The sequence below is a fragment of the Gopherus flavomarginatus genome, chromosome 18 (assembly GCF_025201925.1).
Source record: "Gopherus flavomarginatus isolate rGopFla2 chromosome 18, rGopFla2.mat.asm, whole genome shotgun sequence".
Taxonomy (NCBI): domain Eukaryota; kingdom Metazoa; phylum Chordata; order Testudines; family Testudinidae; genus Gopherus; species Gopherus flavomarginatus.
Genome location: NC_066634.1, coordinates 6,869,257 through 6,877,536, shown reverse-complemented (window position 1 = coordinate 6,877,536; position 8,280 = coordinate 6,869,257).

Here is an 8,280-nt window from a genome sequence, read left to right as displayed (position 1 = left end):
AAGAGGGATCCCCCCAGGGACTGTACAGGTCAAGACTGAGCATGACCTGTGAGTCCATGACACTTATATCCTCCAAGCATTGTTGGTATAAAAATAATTGTAGGAATCTGTTAAAATTAAGGCTCTGGCATTTTCGGAATGGCCTAACATCAGCGTAAATTATTATAATTGTATGAACAACCATTTCTGCATCAATACCGAGGTCTAGCACCTACAAGTGTCCATTTGGATCATGTGTCTATCTGCAAAAGCCATTTATCTGTCACACAAAGGGAGGGGGTGGATTCGCCAGCCTTGAAATCTTTAACTCAAGGCTGGATGTCTTTCAACCACAAGTCCTTGCACTAGATGAAGACCGCACTGCGGGAGGTTCTAAGGCCTGTCTTATACAGGTGATCGAACTAGATCAGTGGCACTCAACCTTTCCCGGCTACTGAACCCCTTCGAAGAGGCTGATTTGTCTAGGGTGATCAGACAGCAAATGTGAAAAATCGGGACAGGGGGTGGAGGGTAATAGGAGCCTATATAGAAAAAGACCCAAAAATCAGGACTGTCCCTATAAAATGCGGACATCTGGTCACCCTAGATTTGTCTTGTGTACCCTCAAGTTTCACATCTTTTAAAAACTACTTGCTTCTAAAATCAGACATAAAAATACAAATGTGTCACAGCCCACTAGTACTGACAGTGTCTGTATGAAATGTTAAAAGTGACAAAGAGTCCAGTGGCACCGTATAGACTAACAGACGTATTGGAGCATTAGCTTTTGTGGGTGAATACCCACTTTGTCAGACAAAATGTTACTTTGTCCTGACTTTGCTAGGGCTTTTATGTGACCCCTTTGTAAAACTAGGCAAATATCTAGGTGGGTTGATGTACCCTCTGGAAGACCCAGGACTAGAGAATCACAGTGGTTCCTTCTGGCCTGGGAATCTATGAAGCTAAGGGTATGGCTACACTTGAAATTTCAAACCACTGCCGAGGCAGCGCTTTGAGTGTGAGTTTAGTCGGAGCGCCAGTGCTGGGAGAGAGCTCTCCCAGCGCTGCACGTAAACCACATCCCTCACGGATGTATCTTGCGGCGCTGGGAGCCGTGCTCCCAGCGCTGCGGCACTGATTAAACTGAGGCTTCACAGCGCTGTATCTTGCAGCACTCGGGGGGTGTTTTTTCACACCCCTGAGTGCGAAAGTTGCACTGCTGTAAAGTGCCAGTGTAGCCATGGCCTAAGAAAGGAATCCTGTTTGGCTGATGTGTTGAAGTTCCCTTGTGAAAATCCTCTGCTTGGTGTCCACTGCGAAAGTATATATGAGCAGCCAAACTGGGTCAGACCAATGATCCTTCCAGCCTGGTATCCTGCCTTTTGACAGTGGCTGAACAGAATAGGGTGATTATTGAGTGATCCATCCCCTGTTGTCCACATCTTGCTTCTGGCAGTCAGAGGCTACAGACCCTCAGAGCATGAGGTTGCATCCCTGACCAGTATACACGATGTAGTCGTATCATGGATTTATATAGTGGCATTATAACATTTTCTGTCTTATCAGCTATCCCTTTCCTAATGGTTCCTAACACTGTTAGGTTTTTTGGCTGCCGCTGCATATTGAGAGGATGTTTTCAGAGAACTATCCACTGCCACAGTGACTGCAGACAGTTGAAGCTTGTTTGTAACAGCTAACATCTTCTGAGGCTCTGGACAGAAAGCCTGCAATGAACCACAGAAACCTTGGCTCTGGGTCTCTCACCCTTTCACGCGCCTCCTTGTGGGCAGGTATGGTGATGCAGGTGAGCCCTGCCTTGATTTCCCCCTCACCTGGCATATATACAGATCCAAGAAGGCTTTCACAGAATCATAGGGTTGGAAGGGACTTCAGGAGGTCATCTAGGCCAACCCGTTGCTTAAAACAGGACCAATCCCCAGACAGATTTTTACCCCAGTTCCCTAAATGGCCCCTCACAAGGATTAAACTCACAACCCTGGGTTTAGCAGGCCAATGCTCAAACCACTGAGCTATCCCTCCCCTTTATTAAAGAGCCCCCCCGCTGTGGAGGAGCTCATTTATTAACAGAAAAGGCCAAAATAAAATATCAGTGAAAGCTGCCTCCCAGCATCGTAGCTGGGAGAGCAAGCCAGTCCCACTCCATCCGCTGCCCCCACTCTGCATCTATGGCTCGCCTGTGTCCAGACTCTTCACTGGGGTTCTCTTGACTCTTGGGGTCAGGTCTCTGGCTGCTACTAGGGTAGAGTCCTGCCCCGGAGTCCGTGGAAATCAGTCCTGTTCCTGTCAGGCTGGGCTTTCTGCCACTGTCTGGGAAAGCCCCTGCTGAGACCCGGCCCGGCTGCACGTCTGCCCTATGAGCACCTTGCTCTAGGACAGCGGCTCTCAACCTTTCCAGGCTACTGTACCCCTGTCAGGAGTCTGATTTGTCTCGCGTATTCCCAAGTTTCACCTCACTTGGAGACACGGGGCCTTGCAGTGTGCGGAAATTGGGGGGAAGGTCTGTGACGGGCAGTAACTGCCCCCCATAGGGATCCCCTGTGCCCCCAGCCCGAGGGCCCCGCCAGGCCTCAGGGGATTGGAGGGATCCTTTCTCTGCAGGCTGGTGGGACAGGGAGTCTCCTTCCTGAGGGCATCTCTCTAACCCCGGAAATTCCCTCCCTTCTCCAGAGACAAGGACCTAGAGGCCAGAGCTGCTGGAGCCAGATGAACTGGAGACCTGTGGGGAGGGAGTGGAACAGACTGCAGATAGATAGATAGATAGATTATAAAGGGATGGATAGATAGAGGGGTGACCCGGCCAAGCATAGAGTCCCAACTTACTTGGCGCAGGGCGGGTACTGATATAGTGGTTTGAATGGGGAAGGAGCTGGAAGCCTGGACTCCTGGGTTCTCTCCCTGTCTCTGGAAGTGGAATGTCGTCTAGTGGTTAGAGCAGACAGGCTGGGAGCTAGGACTCCTGGGTTCTCACCCTGGCCCTGGGAGGGGAATGGGAGCTAGTGGTTAGAGTGGGGGCTGGGACTCAGATGCTCTTGTTTCAGCTCTGAGGCCCTTGGGGGATGGGGCATGAACAGGTGCTGGCAGAAGGCCTGGAGGTAAATGCCCCACAGGCTTTGCCCCAAAGCAATGCCACTCCCCTCCCCTGCCCTGGTGATGGATGTCAAGGGAGGCACCATTTTGCTCCCTCCCCAGGCATAGATTACTCATAGCTCCGTCAATCTATGACTCCTCCCTGTCTGTCTCTGTCCTGGCAAGCTAGGGTGGGTGAAGGGGGCTTGTGGCCCCACACAAGCACAGAGTCAGCACTGCTGAGCTGTGTGTCATGGTTACCGTACTGTTCTGAGTTGTGGGGTGGTGGATTGCCTATAGTGCTGGGGAGGACGGGGCTGAGATCACTTCTGCTGCCCCCCCCCCACCCCCGACTTCGCGCTCAGTGTGACCAGCTCTGCCCCTGCCTGCCCAGGTCCCAGCTCATCTGTCCCCCTTCTCCAAACCCACCCAGCCTCAAACCCACCTGCTCCCCAGCTCCACTCATTGGCACATGCCCTCCAAATCCCCCTCCCCCGCCATCTCAGCCCCATTGATTCACCTGTCTGTTCTCTCCTGCCCCCCTTCCCATCCCCCACCTGGGCCTGATATAGTTGAGGTGATCACCTGGCCATGAGAGGCCAGGCTGAGAAAGCCCAGAGGCCCTGTCTGCGGGCTAGCAGGGTTCTGGGACTCAGACCTACAAGATGGGTCCTGGCCTAGGCTGGCTGGAGATGAGGGATCCGATTCCAAGCTATGCTTGGCCCAGGAATGGGGGAGCTTTAATCTGCCATTGCACCCACCTCCCCCAAGCTAAGCGCCTGCCTGGCTGTACTGCCCTATACCCGGCTGCCTGGGGCCATAAGGAACTCCCCCACTCCCCACCCTGGAACATGCCCTATGCTGGGTCCAGGCAATGGCTCTGATTACAGGGATCAATCTGGCTCTGCCAGCTCCCTGCCCCCAGGCTGGGCTGCTGGGCTGGGTCCTACAGGCAACCAAGTGCCAGAGTTTATCTCGGGGCATCTCAAAAGACGTCTCCTCCCCCCCCAGCTCCTGGCTTCGAACCGGGGCAGGAGCTCCCCTGGGCAAAGGCCTTTGGGGAAATATCCAGCGCCCCGGAGCCTCAGCCTGGAGCTTGCAATGGCAGTGTTGGGTCTAAACTTTTGGTGAACTTTGGGGAGCCAAAACACACCCAGACTGACTGTCTCTGCATAATCCTTCCTGAACCCTTTTGAACAAAGCACTGACCTGCAAACTACTCATGACACCCCCTTTCCCTAGTAGCCATTAGCCTTTATCTCTATGCATTTACTTGTTAACTTGCTTTTCCTGTAAAATCTTGATTAATTATGCATGACCATTATCTTTTGTTAATCACTTTGTTTACTTCTGTGTATAAATATTGATGCTCACCCCTAATAAAGGGGCCACACTTAATCTAAAGCTTTTTAGAGCTAAGGATAGTGTGAGCCCGTTGATCAACGCATTGGTGTCTGGTCTCTGACAGAATTGTGTGCCCCATACCAACTCCGCACGAACTCGGGTGCTGGAGAGGTGAGTGAGGACTTGCTTTATTACCTAACAATTTGGGGGCTCGTCCGGGATTCCTTCTGGTGCGGTACCTCTGTCCAGTGGTCAGACCACTCATATATGAATTGGCAAGGCGCCACAGGAGATTTCTCCCAGCCAATTCAATATTGAGGGGTCGTGTATTGGACAGCAGGGTAAACGCCAGTTGGAGGGCTCCTGTCAGACACCATGGGTCAAGGGACTAGCGTGCCTCTTGAGAGTCCGTTGGGGATTGTAAATAAGTTATGGAACGAAGGGAAACTCCCAGTACAGACAGGAATGTCTAGGAAGAAGTTGTACACACTATGTGTAAGGAATTGGACTGGGTATACCGCGGTATTGGCCGACCCGGAGATGAGGTGGCCTTCGTATGGCTCTTTCGAACAGGCTGCCTTAAGAGGAGTAAAGAGCCAGATCGAAAAAGACCATCCGGGACAGTTATGTTACTGGCTTTGTTGGAACACAGCAGCAGAGCTGTGGAAATCTTTAAAAATTATGGCAGTCAGGTACTCTCCCGAGAGTGAACCCCCTCCAGGTTATTTCGATGAAGGGTGTAAACCACGGCGTGTTTTGACTCGTCAGCTGGTCCCCTCTGCACCTGCCCCTATTCCTCCGCAGGGGGACTCTCTCCATGTAGCAGAGGGGAATCTGCAGAATCCCAAATTGGAATTTCTGCAGAAGGATGAGGAGGAAATGGAGGGGCAAACCTCGGGAGGAGTAGTTACTAGGCTAATGTCCAAACAGATACAGCAGGGTGCATGCCCCCCCCCCCCGAGGATAGCCCAGAGGATGTCCCCGTCAAATCTCTTGCGAGTAATAAAAGTATAGTTAGAGAGATGCCTTTACAGCTGCACCACCAGCTCAGCCCATTCCCCAGGCCTGGATCAACTACGGGAAACAGCAGCAGCCGCAGCAAACTCAGCCTCCTCAATGAAGGTACCCCGGGGGCGAAGACAAACAATGTGATGGTCTTATTTCCTTAATGTCTTTAGCCGGCTCCTTTCTCACTTTCTCCCCTCCCAGCAAAGAGCCTCGTTTAACCCTTTCAGTCCAGGGACTGCCTGTCTCTTTCCTCATTGATACTGGGGCTACTTTCTCTCTTTTAAATCATGCCCCCTCTCCCTGGCTATCCTCTGAGGTTAAAACTGCGACTGGGGTGGAGGGCAACCCACAGTCTCTGGGACTCACTTTGCCTTTGAATGTTATTTATGCTGATAAATGTTTTCCTCACCGTTTTCTTTTTTCCCCAGCTTGTCCGATCCCTTTGATGGGCCGGGATTTACTCTGTAAGCTTGAGGCTACTTTAACCTGCACTCCTGAAGGGGTAGGATTATTGATGACAGTGTTAGGAGATTCGGCCCCTACTCAGGGTAATTGGGAAACACCCCCCTCTCTCTTCCCTGACCTCACTGACTTGCCTTCAACCCTCTGGGGAATTTCTGACACTGATGTTGGCCTGCTCCTTTCGGCAGAGCCCGTAAGGATTCAGGTGAAGCCTTCCTTAACCCCCCCGTCAGTCCCTCAATACCCCCTGTCGCTGGAAGCCCGGGAGGGCATCCGCCCCATTATCGAGGGATTCATTGCACAAAAGCTAGTCCGCCCTCAGCGCACTCCCTGTAACACCCCTATACTGCCTGTCAAAAAGCCTCCTAAAAAGGACGGAGACCCTGTTCGTTGGCGCTTTGTACAGGATCTACGAGTTGTTAATCAGTATGTGGTCCCTCTTCATGCAGTAGTTCCTGACCCAGCTACTATCATCAGCCAAATCCCCTGGGATGCTGAGTGGTTCACTGTTATTGACTTAAAATCAGCTTTTTTCAGCATTCCTGTGCACCCAGACTCTCAGTATCTCTTTGGTTTCACCTGGGAGGGACAAAGTTATGTCTGGCAACGACTTCCTCAAGGCTACAGAGACAGCCCCACGATTTTCAGCCAGTGCCTCCGCCACGACTTGGAAGGTTTCACCAGTCCACAGGGATCCACATTGGTCCTATACGTAGATGACATCCTATTAGGTAATCGCGAAGAAGCTGCCCTCCGCATCGATGGTAAGGCACTTTTATTATACCTACACACCAGAGGCCACAAGGTAGACCCTAAAAAGATTCAGTGGGTCTCACAAAAGGTCCGATATCTGGGCTTCCTGTTAACCCCAGAGGGAAGACAGATGGACCCAGCCTGCATAAAGACTATTCAAAACTGCCCTCTACCGAACACCAAGAAACAACTTCGAGGTTTCTTAGGATTAATTGGCTTCTGTCGCCCCTGGTTGCCGTCCTGCGGGGAGTTAAGCAAACCGCTCCACCGACTCACTGCTAACCTTGCTCCTGACCCTTTGCAGTGGTCCCCGGACACTATTCAAGCCTTTCAGTTACTCAAGGACAGTGTGGCCTCCTCCATGTCTCTCCGCCCCCCCAATTACAGCAAACCCTTTCACCTTTTTGTCCACGAGAGGGGCGGAATTGCTAGTGGTGTCCTTACCCAGCTGAGCGGGCCCCACCATTTCCCGCTTGCTTTTTACTCTCAGCAAATCGACCCTGTCGCTCAGGGAACCCCATCCTGCACCCGGACTCTGGCAGCAGCTGCCCTGCTGATCACAAAGGCAAAGAGCCTAACCCTGGGTCATTTTACCACGGTTTGGACCTCTCATGCCTTGTCAGCCCTTCTGCGTAGGGGCACAACCCAAGTCTTTTCGGCCCATCGTCAGCAACAGCTAGAGGCCGAACTCTTAGAAGACACTAACCTAATTTTTGAAAGGTGTGGACCCCTTAATCCAGCTACCTTGCTTCCTGACCTGCCAGTCCTCCAGGATCAGCACGACTGTGTGGAAGTAGTTTACAGCATCTTACAGATAAGAGACAACCTGTTTGACGTGCCACTGGACAACCCCGATTGCATCCTCTTCTCGGACGGAAGCTCCTTCTATGTTGATGGCAAGCGTTTCACTGGTTATGCTGTCACCTCTAAATGGGACATTCAAGAGGCCACCTCACTGCCAGGCAACTGGGGAGCCCAAGCCGCTGAACTCTATGCCCTGGCCCGAGCTTGCCAGTTGGCCGCTGGTAAGACCGTTACCATTTTTACTGATAGCAAATATGCTTTTGGAGTTGTGCATTGTCATATCCACCTCTGGAAGTTTCGAGGTTTCCAGACAGCTGCCGGTAAACCCATTCAGCACCTCCCCGTCATCCACAAGCTTTTGGACGCCCTCCAAAAACCCTCTGTCCTGGCTGTAGTTCACTGCCGGGCCCATACTAAAGATAGTAGCCCCGTTACCCGTGGAAATGCCCTGGCTGACGCCTCCGCTAAGAAGGCTGCCACCTTACCTTTAGCCATGCCCACATTGGCTATTGCAGCCTCCTCCTTTACTCCACCGCACCCCGTACCAGTACCCGCTGCTGAACTGCAATCGTGGGAGAGCCTCGGGGCCACTCTGGTCAAAGAGACCTGGCTTATGCCAGATGGCCGAGCCTGCCTCCCTCGCTCCACATACCCCGTGGCAGTTCGCTGGCACCATGATAAAGGGGGTCACTACGGCACGCACGCCCTCGTGAACACCATCGCTCGCTTTTGGTATGCTCCAGGCATTCAACCCTATTGCCTATCAATAGTGAAAGCATGCAGCACATGTCAGCGTAATGAACCTGCTCCACCTCTTAACAAAATTAAGGGTGGAAGACCTCC